This window comes from Rhinopithecus bieti, unplaced genomic scaffold (assembly GCF_001698545.2).
Source record: "Rhinopithecus bieti isolate Rb0 unplaced genomic scaffold, ASM169854v2 scaffold_4553, whole genome shotgun sequence".
Classification (NCBI taxonomy): Eukaryota; Metazoa; Chordata; class Mammalia; order Primates; family Cercopithecidae; genus Rhinopithecus; species Rhinopithecus bieti.
In genome coordinates, this window is record NW_016804694.1 from 5,401,661 (window position 1) to 5,423,009 (window position 21,349).

At 48.1% G+C, this 21,349-nt stretch overlaps 1 protein-coding gene and 1 long non-coding RNA gene across 3 annotated transcripts in view; one reads left to right on the plus strand and one right to left on the minus strand.

Annotated features, from left to right (window-relative positions):
- LOC108528373 (uncharacterized) overlaps positions 1-16,078 on the plus strand; it is a 23,236-nt gene extending 7,158 nt beyond the window's left edge. The window contains exons 3-4 of one of the 2 annotated variants that reach the window (XR_001885116.1): positions 3,064-3,291; positions 15,694-16,078. This is a non-coding gene — a long non-coding RNA (uncharacterized LOC108528373). Of the gene's footprint in view, positions 1-3,063; positions 3,292-14,850; positions 15,132-15,693 lie in introns of those variants that run through there. The other variant, XR_001885115.1, reaches the window with a different exon arrangement.
- LRFN2 (leucine rich repeat and fibronectin type III domain containing 2) overlaps positions 1-21,349 on the minus strand; it is a 193,594-nt gene that overhangs the window by 119,963 nt on the left and 52,282 nt on the right. The window lies entirely within an intron of this gene.

Genomic DNA, 21,349 nt, shown 5'->3' on the forward strand with positions numbered 1-21,349 from the left:
TTTTTTTGAGACAAGCTCTCACTCTCATCACCCAGGCTGGAGTGCAGTGGTGAGATCTCGGCTCAATACAACCTCTGCCTCCAGGATTCAAGCAATTCTCCTGCCTCAGCCTCCCAAGTAGCTGGGATTACAGGTGTGTGCCACCATGTCCAGCTAATTTTGTGTTTTCAGTAGAAACGGGGTTTCACCATGTTGGCCATGCTGGTCTCTAACTCCTCACCTCAAGTGATCTGCCCACCTCAGCCTCCCAAAGTGCTGGGATCAGAGGCATGAGCCACTATGCTTAGCCTCATTTAACAATTTTTTGAACACCTACTAGGTGCCAGGCATTGTGAACAGGGAACAAAATGAAAATGATCCCTGCCCTCATGGTGTGACATTCTGGAGTCAGGAGACAGACCACACTGAACAAACCAATTAAGCTAACTATATAATCTGTGCAAAGGTGATATGTGCCAGGGAGAAAATAAAGCAGAAAAGGGGAATAGGGAGCTCTGGGGAAGGGGCAGAGATTTTAAGAGTAGTCAGGAAGGTCTCACCAAGATGAGGACAAGATCAAGAGAAACTTCCCAAAAGTGATATCTGGCCTGAACCTTAAAAGTGACTGGGAGCCCACCAAGTGAAGCACTTCCGGCACAGGGAGCAGTGTGTGCAAAGACTCGGGGTCTGAAGGCTCTAGGTGACCCTGGGGAGCTATCAGGAGGGTCCCGGCCAGAGACGACATGGGAGTGGGGAGGTGTCCATGTCATGATGGACCACCATGCCAGACCAAAATGTCTGAGCACCGTCCAACCAGCTGGGAAGTCTTGGTGGATTTGAAGCCAAGATGTGACATAATCCTGTTTAAATAAGATCCAATGAGAGGCAAGCATGGAAAAGCTCTGGAAAATCCTGAACAGCATTCCCAAGGAATGCTCTACAGGGCATTCTCTCAATTCCTAAGAACTCCACGTGAAAGAAAGAGTTCCATGTGCCAGATAGTTTTGACCCCCCCACGACACAAACACACATATATTATATACACACTGTATGTATGTAATACATACGTTATACAAGTTTTTTTTTTTTTTCTAGACGGAGTCTTCCTCTGTCGCCCAGGCTGGAATGCAGTGATGTAATCCTGACTCTCTACAACCTCTGCCTCCCAGGTTCAAATAATTCTCCTGCCTCAGCCTCCTGTGTAGCTGGGATTACATGCATGCACCACCACACCCAGCTAATTTTGTATTTTAGTAGAGACAGGGTTTTGCCATGTTGACCAGGCTGGTCTTGAACTCCTGACCTCAGGTGATGCCCGCCTTGGCCTCCCAAAGTGCTGAGATTACAGGCGTGAGCCACCACACCCAGTCCGATGTTACACGTGACTACGCAAATCAACATTGTCGTCTGCCAAAGAAAGGTAAAGGATCTGAGAAGGTCTGCAGTAAAATAAACTTTTGGCTTTTGACTTTTACAATTTTCACATTTTCTTGGTTTTGCCAATTCCAAACTCACTTGACCATATAACCCTTCTCATTTCTTTCTCCCACCCTCATAATACCTATTAGCTTCCTGGAGAAGCAGCAGAGTGGGGAAAATGCTGCCAAACAGTTCCCATTTCTCAAAGTGTATCTCATTTTCCATATGTAGCGCACCCCCCCCCCCCCTCCTTACACTGCCCCTGGCTGGAGGTCCCGTTTTTAGAACTTCCCAGCAGTAGCCCCCACCCTGGGCCAGCCACCTGGGCAGCTCCCATCCTGCCTGGCTTGCCGTAGGTGAATGCAGCAGTCCTGGTCACTCTCTAGAGGGTTAGCATAATCCAGAACAGTAGATAATCTAAAAGCCATTTATTTTTGGCATGCTTTAGTGAGTTTATTTTTACTGTAGCCTTACTTTCCTAATTTGGCCTCACTCAGACACATGCTAAAATGAGTGCGCTTTTCTGAACACACTCTGAGTAAAGAGGGGGAAGGGGATCCAGAGGGATGCTGAGGGAGGCTGGCGGGGGAATGTCATATATGTTGTGGCCAGTGTCTCCATCCTCAACTGCATGTTGAAAAGACCTCCAGATTAGAAACTCTGTGCTGACCTGGTCTCTGAAACCAGCAGTCCCAGGAAAAAAAAATGAGCAGAATACATGGTTCAGTGAGATCTGGTACAAAAAGCATGAGCTTGAGGGTCACTCTGATGGGGGTTTGAATCCCAGTGTCGCAGATCCCATTACCCTTTCCGTGACAGTGCCTGGCTGCCAGCTACCAGCACCTACATCTTTCACCTGAGGGCTTCTGGCACATCAAAGCCACTCTGCCTGCCCACATGGTAGGCCAAAGCTGCCAGGGAATTAACACTCCTCACCCTTAACCTAAGAAGTCCGGCTGGGCGCAGTGGCTCACGCCTGTAATCCCAGCACTTTGGGAGGCCGAGGTGGGTGGATTACCTCAGGTCAGGAGTTCAAGAGCAGTCTGGCCAACATGGTGAAAATCCATCTCTACTAAAAAAAAAACAAAAAATTAGCCAGGCTTGGTGGCATGCGACTGTAATCCCAGCTACTCGGGAGGCTGAGGCAGGGGAATTGCTTGAACCAAGGAGGAGGAGGTTGCAGTGAGCTGAGATCGCGCCACTGCACTCCAGCCTAGGGGGCAGAGCGAGACTCCATCTCAAAAAAAAAAAAAAAAAAAAAAAAAAAAAGAAGTGTTCAACCATTGCCTCAGCATAGGGGTATAAATACCCCTGCTCATTCACTCCTCAGGTGGTCCCATTCTGAGGGTTGAGTTCTCACTGGCTCCCATGGTTTCCCAGGGGGATTAGGCTCCAGTTGCCACCAGAGATAGATGGCTTGAAAACCTGCCCTTTGTGGGCTGCCTTCCTGCTTGTCTCACCACCTATTTGTGTTTTCTGGGCCCAGCTCCCAAATAAATTACTTAGACTCAAACCCTGGTCTCAGAGCCTGCTTCTAGAGGAACCCAGACTAAGAAACCCCTTCAGGCTGGGTGACCTGGGAGGAGTATTCCGCACAGTCTGAGCCTCAGTCTTCCCAATCATTAAAGAAGGAACATGACCCCAGCTCCACTCCGTTCTGCTTAGGGTTCCAGATATCCCAACAGATGCCAAATAAATACTGGGACTTTGTTATTCTCTGCAACAAAATCATTTACACCAAGTCAGGCCTGGAAGGGTCACCAAGCAGACTTCACAGCAGACCATGACATCCACAAGAAAACAGGAACAAGGACGCTAGAGGAGAGAAAGGATTCAGTTTTCAGCCATCTGAAGGCAGCTGGGGAAGCTTGGCCCACACACCACTGTGAGAAGGTGAGAAGGGGTCACCTGATTTAATTTGCAGGAATCTCTAGTTGATACCACCTGCTTTACTAATTAGAAAATTACCTGCCAAATGGGTTCTCCCCCAGCATCTGCCCACCAACTTGCTGACCAAGTCCTGCCTCCCTGACCTCATTCCCTCCACAGCTGTCTCTCTCACACACCCCCTCCACACTACGCATACGCTGTTCCTACTCAAGTCTCCAGGTTCGTGGAAGATCATGGGGTGGCCAGGAGCAGCCAAGGATGAGTGGGTCCCCAGTCTGAGCCTTGCTTGTTATATCACCTTAGAAAAACACCTCCCCTCTATGGAGCTCATTCTCCTCATCTAAGAAAGGGGCAGAAAAAGACTCCAAGGCCAGGAAGGTCTCATCCTCATCTGGGTGGAGCTCTCCATTCCTTCCATAGCTGTTTTTTATTGTATGTCTACTATGAACCAGGCCCTGTTCTAGGTGCTTGGGATATACTGCTGAATGAACCAGAAACAGTCCCTGCCTGCATAGGGCTTACTTTCTCATTCTAGAAATCAGCACTTGCTGGAAAGAATAGCCCTGCTGTGGCAAAAGGACTAGATCACCCAAGTGTTCTGATGACATAACTGGCCTCACTCTCCTCATCCCCAGCTGCAGTACTCTCCCCATGCCTACCCTCACCACAGATTACCAAGTGCCTGACATCCCAACCTACATCCGTTCAATTTAATTAACACATGGCCTTCAAAAGACTTCTGTAGAAGGAACATTACCAGGGAGTGAGAACTACATTAGCCATACCTTATAAGTATGAAGGTATGATTCCTAGGTGGAGGGCCAGGTCGTGCTGCAAGACACAGAAAGCACAAGATGGGGAAGCAAATCCTTCTTAAAATGCTCATCTTTCTACTGGTCCCATCTCAGACTTTCCAGACAAAAATCATGCTGCTCCATTTCAGCTTAACTCTGGGCAAGCTGTAGAGTCTTTCTCTCCGATGTGGACCCTGGACAAAGGCAGAGAAGTTCTTAAGCCTCCTTCAGCTCACAGAGCCGGGCCTCCATGTGGATTATCCATTTCCCTGCTCATTCATCTTTGGAACCTTCATGCTAAGCAGAATTCCCCGCCCCGATGCCTCCCCACCACCTGTGTATGTGCATTGCAGGAGGCATGCTCATTTCAGTATCAGTCTGTGCAAAGCCTAATTAGGGGGTTAATTAGCAACCTCTCCTCACACACCCACCCACCAGGAACACACACTCGATGGCATAGTGTGCATGTGGCAGAGCTGGGGAGAGGGTTTACGGGATTAACTGCCCTTTGGAATTAACTCTACTCCATCAGTATGGACAATTTGGCAATGACAACAGAGACTGAATCACTCAATCAAGGTTCACATGAGCTAAGAGGGGGTATAAGGGCAGATCAGGCCTATTTTCTTCCTGCTCCCCACCTATTTTCTCTGACTCCTCATCTCCCAGTTCACCACTTTCCAAGTAGAAGTAGTTGGTGAAGTATAAAAAGCCCTGTGCACTGCTTGAGCATCAGGAAACCTGGATGCTAGTCCCAGTACTGTCCCTAATTTGCTGTGTGACCTTGGGTGAATGCCTAGCTCCCTCTGCACCTCAGTGTCCTCATCTGTCAAATAATAGGCTTGAATTAGACAAGAATAAGAACCATTGTGGACACTTACTGTGTGCTATAAACTTGGCCCTGTACTAAGCATTTTGCATGTAACATCTTATTTAATCCTATGCTAATTTTATTCTGTTCCCTGCTCTCTCTTCAGCTGGTGACCAATATTTGTTCAATGAATTCTTCCAACACCTTTATGAAATAAATACTACTAAGATCCCACTTTCCAGAGGGAAAAACTGAGGTATAGAGGATTAAATAAGTTGCCAAGCTCACCCAGCTTAGTGAGTGGTAGAGCCTGGATCTGAATCTGGGAGGTCTGGTTGTAGACCTGCATGCTCACCTCCTATGCTGCTCCCTCCTTGATAATCTATGACCTTAGATGTGAGTCAGAGCAGGGTCTTGGTCCTGTGTACTTCAGAGCATTGGCCCAGGGTGAGCACCTGGTAATGCCCCATGGAAGCCGGCTAGCATCATTTCTAATGTCCTTACATTGATGGCCCTCACACAACCCCTCCTTGAGCCAGTACAGATCATTGAGGATACACTTAGTCATCCATTCATTGTCATTCAACCAATACACGTATTGAGTGCCTACTGTATTCCAAGCACTAGGGGCACGAAAATGAACAGGACATGGCTTCTGCCCTGGAAGGTTTACCATATTACAACAAAGTGTGGTGCATGTTACCTAAGAGAAGTGATGCTTGAACTGAGCCAGGGGAGCAGGCTCAGAAGCAAGTCGGTGAAGGTGGGTAGGCAAGGGGGTTCCAGGAAGAGGAAATGGAAGTGGAGAGTGTGGGTGCAGCAGAGAGCTCAGCACTTTCAGTGGGGGCTGAATTGAGCAGTGGGGAGAGGCGAGGGCAGATCTGAGCACGACCAGGGCAAACCCCAGGGGTGCTAACCATAGGAGACTCATCCCTTCTGCAGGGGTCGGGGAAAGAGTTAGGGGACTCACCACTTGGCCCAGACACTGGACTCAGTGTTCACCATAGATTATCAGTTTTGTTCACAGCTGTGTTTTCAGTACTTAGAACAGTGTCCAACACAGCAGGTTATCAATACAATGTGTGCTGAGGGAGTGAAAGATTCTAATTCTCATAACAACCCTTTAAAATTAAGAAAACTGAGGTTCAGAGAGGTGGAATGACTGGTCTATATTGATAAGCAGTGGGACCAGGACTTAAACACTGGTATGGTCCCAAATCTGCCCACCCAACCCTGTATTCACATTTTTTTCTATAAGACTGTGAGGTTCCTCCCACAAGGGGCAGAGAATACCACCCCTTGACTTTGAATTTGACCATATGACTTGCGTTGGCCAACAGAATAAAGTGGAAGTGATGTATAGTTCCAGGCTTCAGATTCAAGAAACCTCCTAGGGTCCTCTTGTCTTCTTGTGCTTCCACCATGGCCATGACAAGAATATGCGTGGCCCAGCCTGCTGGTCTCAGGAGTAAGATGAGAGTCATGAGAGCAGAGCTATATGCACAGCCTCTCCAGTCAAACCAGGCTCAGCATCGCTGCTTTTGGCCATTGAGTTTTAGTGTGGTTTGTTACTCAGCAAGCACTGACGAATACAACGGGGATAGGAAAGGTGATGTGTAAAAGTTGTCTGATAACACACAGGAGAAGCAGGTGAGTCTATAGGGCATGACAGAAAGGCTTCCTAGAGGAGGAGGCATTTGAGTTGAGGCTGAAATGATGGGTAAGATTTATCATTTTTTCAATAAACTTGAAGTGTGCACATGCCATGTGCCAAGCACTGTCCTAGGTATTAGAATTGCTCAAAAGAGAAGGGGCATGGAAGGGCATTTCAGGCAGAGGGAACAGCATATGCAAGAGCAGAGTGGTGCTAGGACAGTGTGGCATATCTGGATATTAAGGGTGTGTAGGACAGAGTGGGTGATGAGGCTGCAAAGATAGGCAGGGCCAGGTGGAGCGGTTCAGGCCTGACTCTGAGGTCACAGAGACCCCTTAAGGATTTTAAGTAATCTAGTGATGAGACTCAGCTTTGGTTTTAGGCAGAATCCTCTGTTAACCATGAGAACTGTAGCAGGAAACAGGAAGCCCAGCCCGAGAGGAGATGATGCTGCAGTTCTGGCGTACGGCAGTGATGAAGGGGTGGAGGAGTGCAGAGGGGCTGGGAGGAGGACAGGCAGCTTAAGGATGTGGGCTGAAGAAGGAGGTACAGGGAGGGGGAGCAAGCATGACACTCTGGGCTCTAGTCTGGGCACTGGGTGGGAGGTTATAGAACATGGGAGGTGGGTCATTTTGGGGGCTGGAGCAGGGAAAGAAGAGAAAACACTAGGTGTATGCTCCCATTGTAGGAGAAGCCCCCTCCCTTGCAGACCTGGGTCCTGCCTAACCACCCAGCCATCTGTCCAACACAGCCAGAGGCATCGTGGCCTTCCTGTCCTTTCCTATCACTCCCATCCTCATCAGGAAGGTCCCCTCTAATGGCCACTGCTGTTCATATAATCTGAGGAGGATGAGCAGCTGGCTTTGTGCTGACACAGTGGTGCCGGCAAGGAGAGGGGCCTCTGGAGGGTGGTACAGAGGCTGCAGTAGTGGGAGGGAGGGGTGGAGAGTTGCCATACCTTAGACCTGTACCCCTCTGCCCGGGCCTGGCTAGCCAGCCCCTTCATGGTCTCCATGGCAGATGCTTGGCCGTGAATGTGCAATGCCAGCTGCGGGGAGGGCTGCCCAACCCTTATCACCACCGAGCACCCTCAGAGGGGCAGCACCCAGCAGCCAGGAGCAGGGTGGGAACATTATCTCAGTTCTGTCCCAGGCAAGCTGAGAGTTAGAGGACCAATGACATACACACAGGAACAAACAGGCCAGGCAGGAGAAGCCACTAGAGAGACAGTGAAGAGTGCTGGGAGGCAGACTGCAAGTCCTTCCTTCAAAGGCGTGGGGCCTTGTCGCTAGAGAGAGACAACTAGAGTCAGAGAGGACTGTGCAGCCGGAAGGAAAGAGAGAGAGAAGAGGAGGGGACAGGAAAAGTGTGTATGCCATAGTATGTTGAATAGAGGAGAGAAGAGAGGAGGAAGGGGAAAGGAAGGGAGGATGAGAAGGACTGGGAATCTCACATGGAGCCTGCCAGCAGCAAGGCACTCTTGTGGTGCCCTGAAGGAATGGGGATTGGAGTGGGGAGAGGCTTAGAAAGGCACTGACACCCCCTTTCCAGACAGGATCTCAGAGTCCCAGGCACCTGTGAGCTGAGGCTGGGGACTGGAGCAGCCAGAGAGAGGGGGCTTCTTTGACAATTTGAAACAAAATGTGCACAGCTTTCTAATACTAACAGCCTGTTATTAAAATCAAGTGCTATTTTGCAAAATGCATTTGCCAGAGAATCACTAATTACAGGCAAGGCACATTTCTGTGTGTTGGTGCCGATTAATCCTGAACGGTTTAAGCAGTCGAATTTTATACATATAATTATCACTCAAGATTCACTAAACAGCAACAAGATGCTCTGGGCTCTGCCCTTGAGGGACTGTGTGGCAGGGAGGGGAGGAGGTAGGGAGGTGTCCAGACAAGGAGGTTCTAGCTCAGGCTGGGCTGTACTATATCCCGTGCTGGCAATGTCACCTTGACCCACCTCTTCTTATCAATCTCCTACATCCTGGAATAGAACAGAATAAAGACACCGATGAAAAGAGGGGTGGGAGAAGCTGAACACAACCCACAGGGGAGCTGCTGGCAATGCTGCACCCCTTCCCAAACATGGCCCCATTATGAGACCGAAATAGCTGTGGGCTTTGAAGCAAAAGGTATGTTCCATTCTTCCATGGTCTTGGATTTTCATCTGTGAAATGGGCTGGCTGAAGAGTTTCTCAAGGATTAAGGCCATGCCTCCAAGACCAGAAGGAAGAGAGGGAGTCTTTATGGGGTCCTATGGTGCTGCTCAGCCAGAGAGGATGGGTCCTCACATAGCCAGATGTTGTATGTGGTGCTGCCAGCTGCAAGGCATGCTGGGAGGTCCTGCTGGGAAGAGGTGGCAGGGAGCTGGGGCAAGCTCGCACCAGTGCAGGGAAAACCACGGAAAAACTAAATGGCAATGTGGGACTGAAGGCTGGCCGACTGCCATTCTGGGAGCAGGGAAAAATTCAGATAAAAGTCATGCTCTGCCTAGAGGGTTCCCAGGAAGGTGGTGTCATATGGGCTTCTGGGCAACAGCAAGGGAGTTGGGGTATTCGAGTGGGATCCCATGGAGCAAGAAAGTTGAGTGTCCAGCCAATTTTGCAAGAAGAAAAGGCCCAGAGCTCCAGCCTACTACCTAAGGCACAGGCTTGCCCCAATCTCAAGGGAAGCTGGAGGGTGGTATGAGGATGTGGATTCCTGGGGGGACTGGGTAGGTGAGGCAGAGAGGTTCTTGTCTGCACACAACTCTAAGAGGACAACTTCCCTCTGCACCTCCCTCATCTCCTGCCCCTAACAACAGGTGACCAGCTTTCCCAAAGGCAGCTGGGATGGAACCAGCAACCAGGGGCTGGCAAGGGGACTGTATAAAGGTTGCTGTTTCCTACCTACACCAGAATTCCAGGGCCCTGGCCTACCCCCTACTCCAGAGCCCCTTCCTATGGAGGAATCCTGGGAGCACAACAGTTTGAATAGCACTGGCTTAGAACCAGGCAGCTTCATCTATGTGGGACCCCATAGGGGTTTCAAAGAAAAAAGAGGGAATCAGGGATGATAGCCACTCATGCCTTCCCTGAGCCTGTGTCATGTCTGTGACTCTGTCCTCTGTGTGATGGGCAGAAACTGGGGCCGAGTGTCAGGTACAGGGCCTGCAGTGGATGTGAATGCACCTGTCTGGAAGGAGAGTGGTAATAAGGGAAGGACAGACACACAGGCACTGGGCCAAGTTAGCAAATCTGCTGTCAGAATGGTGTTAGAGAGACTGAGTGTGACACACAGTGTCTCAGCACGTGTGAGCTTTCCTTTTGTTACCATGGTCCTGGTTGTTTCAGGGGCTCAGGGGGCCATTTGAAGCCCAGAGGAACAACAGACTATGTGTCACAGGGCCAAATGAGATAACACCTGTGAAGGTATCTGCCACACAGTAGGTGCTCAATAAAAGCTCAATGCATGGTGAATTGGAACCCCTCTTTATCCTCCTTCTGGAGGACTCTGGCCTCCAGTTTTACTCCTGAAGACAGGCCCCTTGATGCATCGCCCACCTAACTCACCAAGAGTGGGTTTCACAAGCACCCCACCCATACCCTAACCCTGGGCCTCAGCCCCATGGATCCAAGTGGTGAAGGATAATTTCATCACAAAGCCAACTCTTTTTTGCTTGGTTGGTTTTTAGTGCTTTAGGACCCTAAAGCATCTTTAGGTGATTTTTTACCAATAGCCCTATGAAGAAGGCATAACAAGACTTTACCAGAGACGCTACAAATAATACCTTCGATCTACTGAGCACCTACTCTGTGTCAGCCCAGGGCAGGAATTGGCATGCAAGAGCATGTATGATTTCACCAGAAGTAAGTTCTATCATTGGCCCTGTTTACTCATGAACACATGAAGCTTGCTATGAAAGGTTAAGACACCCAAGGCCACAAGGCAGTCCCGTGGCCATGCCAAACCTGCCTGCAGCAGAGCAGGAATGCCAACCCCAGGTCTGTGCTTGAGGTCCTGTACTTCTGTCTCTGTGACAGCAAGAAGAGGTGAGCTGACTGGCCCAAGGTCACAGAGGCTCAAAGCTGGGTCTTCCCAGGGCCAGTACTCTTCCAACTGCCATCCAGCTGCATCTGCATAGAAGGGCACGGGGAGGGGCTGGGGAGGCCACCCCAAGCTGCATGGCACTTCCCAACAGTTGCAGGAAAATTACTTGCTGTTTTCCTCATCATCATGAACAACAGGGGCACAGGAAACCTGGGGGATAATGTCCCCATTAGCCTGTTTTCTTAGCACACAGAGGGAGATATTTTAAAAATAAAATAGAACTATATCCAAATTTGATACACTAACCTACCAAAACACATGCAGATTTTACAATACAGAAAATTCCCATCAGGGTCAACTCAGTTATCCCCCTGCCTCTAACAGGTGTCCCATAACCAGGACAGATCAGCTGGATGCCTGCCTGTCCTGATAACTGATGCTGTAGGCCAGTCACCTCCTGCTACCCTGACTTACTGCTTCCCACCCACCACCCGCCACACCTCTAACACACACTGACACACACACACTCTGTCATACACACACACACACCCCTGCGGCCCTCATCTCTTGTCTCTCTTTGGCTGTGAAGTAGATAAAGCCTGGCCTCTAGTGTCCCATTTTTGTACCTTTTCCATCTTTCTTGGAGACCTGGCTCACGCAGGCAGGGGGGCGAGGCGCTTCCTCTCACTAACTCTGTTGGCAGCCCAACCAGCCTTTAAACTGTGTCTTTTCATATATAACAAAAGACCTTTCTTTTTGTCTTTAAAGGAACTTGGGGGGCCAAAGAGATGGTGGTCAATATTCCCAGGAGAGAGGGGCCCTCCAAGTGCCCTGAAATCAGGCCGTGACAGAAGCTTATAGAAAACTGGATCCTAATAGTAACAACTCATTCTTATCCTGAACCCCTATCCCCTGACCTCCAACCCCTGCCTCAGAAAACGGAGTCAGGGGTCAGTGATTCTAGAAGCTCCATACCCTGCTCCTTATTTCCTGTTATAAAGAACCACAAAGGCATTGTGGTAAAGGTAATGAGCTTGGAGTAAGGAGAACTGGGTTCTAGTATTGGCACTGCATCTACATTACTGTGTAACTTTAGGAGAGTCACTTCCCCTCTCTGGACTTCAGTTAATCATCTATAAAATACAAAGTGGGCATAAGTGGACTTCAAGATTCTCCAGTCCTGGCCACCTCATTTCTGATTCTGTGACAAGGCAGTGTCCCCACCTGGCCCTGGCTCCACTGTCCTCCTCTGGGGCCATGCTGGTGATTTCAGTGGGGGAGCAGGACACAGGAGCATTCCATAGGCCACTCCCTTGCTCACCCCTGCCTGGAACAGTCTCAGAAATCACCCCAGAAAGCAAGGGCGGCCCTGCTGCAGGCTGGCTCTACTAGGCAAATTACAGCCTCTCAAGGGTGCATATGACAAATGACGACTAAATGGTTTGCTTTCCCTATGCAAATGAAGCCACCAATTTACATTCATTTGCACCTGATGGGTGTCTGAAATGGATGGATTTGATTTGTGCCTGATCCGTAAGTGTCTAATTTATTAATCAATAAAACGTCATGTACAGGCTTGAGGATCCCCAGTTCCAGCCAGCCTCCCATATATATGTAAATAATGCAATCTCTCAATCTACTTGTTATGTAAATGTTAATATAAAACTGACAGAAATATGCATCTGCAGAACTTTATGAGCAAAGAGAACTGAGATTTACACATGCTCCGAGCCTACCCTCTGCCCCTCAGCTCTTGTGGTGCCTCCTTCCTCTTGCCACACCTTCTTACTTTCCCCTTAGGTCAGTTGACCCATCTCACTTTCTCCAGGAAGCCCCCCTGCTCCAGCCCTCCCACACTGCCAGGCCTCCAACCACTAGCCCTGGCTCTTACGTCCTGGACAATCTTGCTTTTCTCTGGCCCTGGAACTTTGCTCCCAAGACCACATAAGACACAGTCTTCCCCCAAGTTCTTCCCTTTCCATTTCTGTGCTGAAATTTACCCCCTCCAAGGGCCAGCTACACGTCACCATCTTTAACAAATACACACTGAACACGAAGGCACAGGATCGGTGCTGGGAAGAGGGAGAGAGAAAAGGTTCCTGTTCTCAAGATGTTCTTGGTTTAATAGCAGTAATGTTTCCTTGGCTATGTGCAGGGCACAGTTCTGAGCACTGCTTATGGGCTGACTGCTTAATTTGCACAATAATCTCTGCAACAAGGGTGCTACTGCTGTCCCCATTCCACAGAGGACAAAAACAAGGCAAACTAGCAGAACCGGTGTTGAATCCAGCCAGCGTGCTCTGCAGCTAGTCACAACACTACAGTTTGGCCTTTTCCCAGTGAGCAAAAAGGTCATTTCAAGCAATGGTGTGTGTATGTGTCACCATTCCAAGTGCCAACTTAAGTCTCTTCTATAGTTCTCCTTGAAGGGGCCACAGAACAAATCTTAGCAAAGACAGAAAATGACAGCTTTTGCCTCCTCCCAGTTTTGATCTGCCCTGTTCTGGTTTCCTAGCCTATGCTCCCAGGAAGGCGTGACCTTGCCTGGATCTTGTGAATGAGCACCTGTCTTTAGTACACCAGTTTTCCACACCCGCATGATGTCCTCTCCCCTGCCCTTGAGCTCTGGGGGTTCCACCATGGCAGCATTCTCCATGTCTGACTCCCACTCTCTGTCCACTGTGAGGGCGAGGCCAACTCTTCCCCAAGAGCTCAGCAATATGCCCAGCACTCTGCAGACCTATGTGACCCGTGGGTGGCTTCCTTTTGGATGTGGCCATCGGGTCCCTCCCCATTCAAACTCCTCCTGCATCTCTTGTCCCTGCACACCCACCACCTCATTAACCCAAGACTCAGGAACCACTCTTAGCCCACATTTTAAGATGAAAGGGTTGAGATCTGGGGAATGAAGCCAAGCTCACAGCATCACATGCCTGGGAGATGGTGCAGACAGATTCAAAGCCAGGTCTGCCTGGCTCCCGGGACCATTCCTTTGGGCAGGACTGGTCATTGCCTGAACTGGGTGACCTCAAAGGGACTGAGTAGGATTAAAAGGTTGCACTGAGGGCATAAATATGGATTTGTCAGCAGGAGCTCAGTGACACAAGGCTGTAACTCCAATGTGGCCAAGGGAAGGGCCCCTAAGCATGAGACCAGTGACATCAAATAGCAGTGTTTCTAGAAATTCCTTTGGAAGAGCAGCATTTCACTCTTCCTTGAAAGTAAAATGGAAATTGACCTTCTTTGCACTGGAGAGCTATTTTCCAGAAGCTGCCTGAAGGAAGGCCTAGAGCTGAAGACAGCCTGAGCCTCCTCTTCCAGGGCCTTCTCTAACAATACATTCCAGGACAGCCAAAGTCATGTCAGAGATAGAAAAATGAAAAGGGACAAGGTAAGGACTAATGTTCAACGATGCTTACTCTGCACCAGGGGCTTGGTAGATATTATTTCATTCATTTGACCCTGTAGCCTATGATGTGACATACACAGTGAGACAAGATATTTACCTAAAGCTACACAGACAGCAAGGGGTCGGACCAGAATTTCAGTTCAGGTCTTTCTGACCACAAAACCCGGACTCCTTCTAGGACCTCAGAGTCTCCAGTCATGGAAGGAAAAGGCCTGGAGCCACTGTAGATGATACGTCAGTCTGAAATATGAGAAGGAAGTTAGATTTTAAATCATTGAGAAAGAGAACCAATATACACTTGGCTAAAGATAGAGGGATTATGTAAGCAATTAAGGAGAAAGGTACCATAGTGTATTTGACCAGGGTTTGAAAATCATGACATAAATTATTTTACTCATCAATGATCACTTAATGATGCTGTTTTTAAAATAATTACAGCAAGAGCACCTTAAGGCATTTGAAACTACATGCTTATGTTCTAAATTTGAGGCCAAGTTCAGTTTGTAGTTTGGGTCATATAGAGGAGACAGAGGAACCTCCTGCCACCAGACCTAACAATAATCATAGCTATAATAGCTATTATCTTATGTGTTACTAACTGAAAATGCCTTAAACACACAAACTCACATAATCCTACAAAGTGACTGTTATTATTTCCATTTATGGAGGAGAAAATGGAGTCTCAGAGAGGTTAAGTAAACTGCCCAAGGTCACACTGCTGATTAAGGCCAGAGCGGGAATTCAAATCTGGTTTCTTTGACCAGAGGTTAAATACTTAAACCCTACAGCATATCCTAGCTTTTACAAAAGAGGTATCTTAAAGCTTCAATTTTCTATTGTCAACCTTTGAATTCTAACAGGGTAAAGATCACATGTGTTACGTAACTCCAGCCCCTTCTCCCCACTGGTGGCCTGCCGAAGTGGAGCTGCACAGCTGTGTTAGAGCAACCAGGCTGAACACAGGGATGCCTGGATTCTCAGACACTCTAGATGCCCATGGGAAAAGGGAGCACTCAGCGGAGTCACTCGACAAGAGGCACACCTTCTCCCAGCTCTTTAACGTGAGGAGGAGGCTGAACCAGCTGACCCTAAAGCCCTCCAGTGCTCAGATCCTGATGCCTCTGGCCTACCCTACCACTGCTGTCCTTGGGGAGCTAAGGTGGACCCCTTAGCTAAGGGGGTCAAAGCCAGTGACTCAGCTCCTTCCATAGGCTAAGGCCTCCAGGCTCAGACTAATACAGATGCTTTTTGACTTCCAATGAGGTTACATAAGTTGAATGTTTACAATACTTTCAACTTAGAATGGGTTTAGGTTTTTCTGGACATCACTAGATCATAAATCTGGGAGCCTCCACATCATTGTAAAGTCAGAAATCCTAAGTTGAAACATCCTAAGTTGGGGACTGTCTATATTCCTTCTTTCTCCCTTTCTAGGGTGCAGAGGATCTTCTGGGCTTTCTGATCCTCACCCCAGGTCCCCATGGATTCTCCAAGAAGCCTTTTAGATTGGTTGCTCCAAGTAGTCCCACTGCTAGCCCCATTCCTGCCACCCCAGGACACATTCTGGGCTCAGTTTGTTTACACGTTTGGGGAAGGCATGGCCTGGGTGGCTCCTGCTCCTCTAGCAGGCAGGGGCTTCCCACAGACTCACACACACACTAATTTGTCCTGACCCTCCCTATCGCCCTTTTCTTTTTTTCCAGGCCTCAGGGTGGAAAATGAAAGATGCTTGAGGTCACTGCCCCTCCTGTTCTGTACACAAGCCCAAGCTTGGGAGGAAATTATTTGAGATATTCAGAAGAAGCAGGGAGAGCAGGGCAGCTCTGAAGTCACTGGGAGGCTGTGAGAGGTCAGCCAGCACTTCAAAGGACCCCAGGACCTTTGCATAACCCTGGACTGAGTGGGAAGGGAAAGTCCCAGTCATGACAGAAACTGAATTTCCCACCAACTCAGTAGGAGGTTTGGGATTCAGGGTCGGTTTCATGGCAGTGCAGACAAAATAAAGAAAATGTGATATTTATTGCTTACTTAAATTTGTGGACCAAACTGCCTACCATGCTATCCACACTGTTTCCTGCAAGCAGTCAATATGGGCTTAAGGGAAATGTAACTCATCTTAATATTTGTTTAAATCAAATGGAATATAGAAAGTAAATAAATCTGCTGCCAAACCATCAACTAGGGCATTCTAAACCCAAAATAAAGAGCCTATGGACTGTCTGTGGATTTAGATCATGCATAGTTTTCTGCCACCACTCCCTGTTTTCAAATCAATAGTCACATTTCACTGCAGACACTTTGAGCTGTCTGGGTTCAAATCCCAGTTCTGTTGCTTATTAGCTGAGACACTTCGGCCAAGGTACTAAAACTCTCTGTGCCTCAATTTCCCCAGCCATTAAGTGGGAGTCATAATTGCATAACCCCCATGTGACAATTCAATCAGATCACAAAAGTGCAGGCTCAGCCTAGTGCCTGGCACACAGTAAGGTTCAATAAACAGGAGCTATTATTATTATGCTAATTTGAAGGATTCTTGTTGTTTTTAAATGTCCTCATTTCACATTGCAGATACCCAAATAGAAACATAGATTTTCATTTGCTTACAAAACTTCCGCTTTTCTCCAGCTAGAAGTTACAGGTGGCCCCTATGGGTGAATGCATTAGACAACACTTACACTTTAAGCATAGGGAAACGCAGGCCCAGGGAGAGTCGACGTAGAAGGAATGAAGCAGAGACAGACAGGCCCTCTCTTTGCAACGCCCACTGCCTGTTCCACCCATCCCCTGGACTCTGTGCCACCCAAGCATACAGGCCTGCTCGGGGAAGCCTCAGTCTTCTCTACTTTCCCCTGTGGCTTAGACAGATAGAAGGTGAAGTCTAACAGGGAAGAATGCTCTACATTCAGATCAGGGCAATCAACTGTACAGGCCTGGGATAGGAAAGTCCTGGCTCACAAGCAGTTCCAGAAATGAACAAGGGCCCAAGTTATGGTAAGGGTGAACGGTGAGGTTCAGGATAGGAAAGAGTAACTGAATAGTAGCTCATTGAGACAGAAAAGACATGGAAGAAAGCAGTAACAGCAGCAGTGGTGGTGATGGTCAAAATGACCATGCTTGGCCTCTCTACAACATATGGCCTTGTTGACCATGATCTCTGTGATGCTCTCTTCTTCCTGAGTTTGTCCTCTCTCTGATCACCCCTTTCCCAACTTCCTCACAGGATTGCTCCTCTGCTTGCTCCTGAACCCTGGTTCTCCCCAGGACCCATCACCCCCACTACCCATTGCTCTCTTCACTCTCCACACTCCATGTGGGCGACCTGCCCCCTGCTCCACAATGCCTACTATACTGATGGCCCTCAGGTCTACACTTCTGCCAGGCCTGGTCCAAGCTCCTCACACACACTTCAGAGTGCCAAGTTCACACCTGCCCTTGACTGTCCAACAGGCACCTCGGCCTCATCCAAAGCAAATTCTTTGCTGTTTCACATGCTGCTTCTCCCTTTGCCTTCCTGGTCTGGGTAACTAACTGTCAACACCATTTGCCTGTCTGCACCAAGCCACAATCCTTGGAGCCATTTCTGGAAGGGAGAAAGGGAACATTTAAAAAAGCATGTTTGTTGAAATACCAGATGCATACCAAAAAAGTACATATAATAAGCTCAATAAATTTGCACCAAATAAACAGACCATGTAACCAGGACTCAGATAGAGAAACAAAAGAAAACTAGTCCCTCATGCTCCTTCTGGTTGCTCCTCGAACTGGGCAACTGCTTTTCTGATGTCTAATACCACAGATAGGCCATCTCATTTGTGATTTACATAAATGGAATCCTACAATATTTAGTCTTTGATGCCTGGCTGTTTTCATATGTTCATGAGATTCTCACAGAACATGCAACGTAACTTCCAGTTGTTCATGACTGTTGCTGTGTAGTATTTATTGATGTGAGCACATCATGATTGACTTCTTCCACGGCTGATGAGCATTTCTGAGTCTCTGGTTAGGGCTATTAGGAACAGTGCACTCTGAATGCCCAGGAGCACATCTTGCCAGGGCATATGTGTACATTTCTGCCGTGTCTACGAGGGTCGCAAAGTATGCATCAAGATAGCTGTAGTCAATTCTACCCAATGGTCTTCTGAGTGTCTGTCTCCCACGTCCTCCCTCCAGCAGTGGAAAAGAATTTCAGTTGCCATTGGAGCTGTTTTTGATTCGTTGCCCCTCTCCCTCCCTCTGCTAGCAGCATTTGCGGCTGTCTTATCTGTGTGCCAGTTTTTGTTTATGAGGCCGATTCCCATGGCCTTCAGTTGGTGCTGACTCTACTTACACAATAGTTTTTTTAATCCATAGCTTCTCCATCTCCACTACCACTGCCCCCTCCTTATCTTCTGTGTGAGCTGTCACCTACAAATGTCCTTCCCTACAAGCCTGTACTGGCCACTGTTCCCCATTCTATCATCTACATTCCAGTAAGATGCCCTGACACAACCCACCAGTGCCACTTTCTGTCCAAGAACCCCACTAGCCCCTGGCACCTAAAGCAGTCTCCATGCTGGGATCTGTGAACGTCTTGCAGGCAAGGGCAATCGCCCGAGTCTCCGTGCAGGAATTCTTCAGGTGCCCACACAGTTCCTGCATATATGGAAGCTCAGTTTGCATTCTAACCCCACCTACCTTTCCAATCTCATCTCCTGAAGTTTGACTAGTGAACCCACATCAGGGACACCTGCATGGCACATAGCCGTGGGCTCTCTTAAGCCTTACCCTGGGCTGACTATGTGTCAGGCAGTTGGAGGTGCCTTCCCCTTTGCCTGAAATTCTTTCTCCTGTGGAGACAGTTTTAGGGAGGTGGCAGTCTAGTCCTACTTGGGGTCATCATATCCCAGAGACAGCTGGAATGGACTTCCACACATTATAGGAATATAATGGACCTAGTGGTCACATTCACCCATATAGCAATCATGCCCCCTAATGTTACTTGTTTTATATTTGTTCAATTTATATTTTACAAAGCAATGTCATGTGCTTTATCTTTTAATACAATAGCCCTATGAGATATGTAATGGAACACCATTATTCTCATTTCATAGATGAAGGTTCAGAAAAGTTAAGTCACCAACCCAAAGCCACACAGCCAGGAAGTGGCATAGTTGAATATTAAATCCAAGTTGTCTGATGCAAAAGCCATCCCACCTCCACTGCCTCTGCCTGCCCTGCCTACGGAAATCCTGTACCTCCTCCAAGATGCCTCATCAGTTATTCCTTACAAAGGAGTTCCGGATTTCCCAGTCAGAATTAATTAATCTCTCCTCCATGCACTTTATCTGAACTTTTATTATAGTAATTATAGCAGCCTGACTTTTACTATAATCATTATTTACATGTCTGCCTCTCCAACTGGGATGGGAGCTCATTAAGGGTGGAACCCTGTCAATTTTGTACCTTGAGCCCCTGGCAGGTGGGTACTGAACACAACACAATGATAATAACAGCAAGACAATAATGAAGGCCTCCAGCCTTCAGGCTTCATCAAATCCATAGCTTAGTTCACCTGGACTGTGGGTCAAGTACCAACAAGCGTCAGGCTGCCCGTGGTTGTAAAAATGCAACGACCAACGGTTTAAAGGTCTTAAGTGGCAGAGTGTTAAATTCCTACAGGATAAGAATGTTTCCCAAGGCTTCTTAAGGTGTCTTGGTGACCATTTACTTGTTTCACCCATTGAGTCTTTACTTTATTTTGTTTTGTTTTTGTCTCTCTGTCTCTCTCTGTCTCTGCCTCTGTCTCTGTCTCTGTCTCTGTCTCTCTGTCTCTCTCTCTGTCTCTCTTTCTTTCTCTGTCTCTATTTCTCTATCTCTTTAGTCTTTTCTTTTTCTTTCCCTTGACTGGAAGAAATACAGAACCAAAATACATTTTCTATTACTTTATGTACCAATTGAATTTTTAAAAATCTGTTCCCTGCTCTAAAAAGTATATGAGTGGGATGTTTTCTACTTTACTCCTCTCTTGCTCAAAACACACACACACACACACACACACACACACACACACACACATGAGAGAGAGAGAGAGAGAGGTCAGTTTCTTTCAGGGACCCTCAGGTAGTCTTTTCTGACAATTACTGGCTATTGATTAAAACCACAAAAAGCTCTCCTCCTACCTCTCAGCCCCACAAAATTGAAGTACAACTTCCTAGACTCAGTCAGGTCAGCTCGCCTGTACCAAATGCCCTGGGAAGCAGAGGCCAGAACATCCCTGCTTTGGACACAAGATAAAGGCAGAAGTAGCCCGTAGATGTGGGAAATTCATATCCCCATAGAGGAGACTTGACAAACAAGTATTGCACCCACAGAAAACTTCTGAGAAGCATGCTGTGGAGGAAAGGATGGATTCAAAGCCCAGGTGGAGCTAAGCACAGCCTGGACCAAGGAAGGAGAGGGAAGGCCTCTACCTGTGGCCACACTGCAAGGTGGAGGCTGGTGCTGCATGGCACCATTACAGTTAATGGTACCACACTGGTATGATGAAGGGCCAAGTGTGCCCAATTCACCGGGCACTTAGAATTCCTCAGGCATTGCTCCAAGTTCTTCACACGGACTAGCCATTTAATTCTCATGTCATAGGCACTGTTACAACTTCCCTTCCACTTTCTACATGAGAAAACTTAGGGACAGAGAGACTAAGTAGCTTGCCCACAGGCACACAGCTGGTCAGTGGTGGACCAGACAGCCTGAATGGCACAGCCTGTTCCCTGAACCACTTTCAAACATTCCAGCGGGCCAGGAACGCTGAGACCCAGCGTTGGCTCTGCCAGCAGCTGTGTGACCAGTCACTTCTGCTAGGTCTCCATCCTCTCACTGTGAAATGGGCTCGAGGAACTAGATGAGTTGTTCTCATGTTTTGGGGGTCACAGACTCTTGTGAGAATCTGGTGAAAGCTCCCCCAAGGAAAATGTGAATTGCACATTTTCATAGAAATGTACACATAACACAAGAGGGCTCCCCAGACCCTGAAAGCCCCTGCTGCCCCGACTGCTGATCCATGGACTCGCAACTCTACGGAGAATTCAAATAGTAGCTTTGGCAGTACCTGGCTCTGCAACAGCAGGCAGACAAGATCTGTGCAGGCTCTGAAGCCAGCTCCATGATCCTGGACAGATATGGAACTGTCCTGTGCTTCGGTTTCCCCTCTGGAAAATGGGTCTCATAATGACAATATTTCATAAAGATTTTATGAGAATTGGCTGATAACATACACACAATGAGCTCAGGATAGTGCCTGACACATATCAGGTATTGCTATTATGATTGTTGGCGCTCACTCCTCACCTTCTTTCCAGGATCATCACTCTCCTCAGG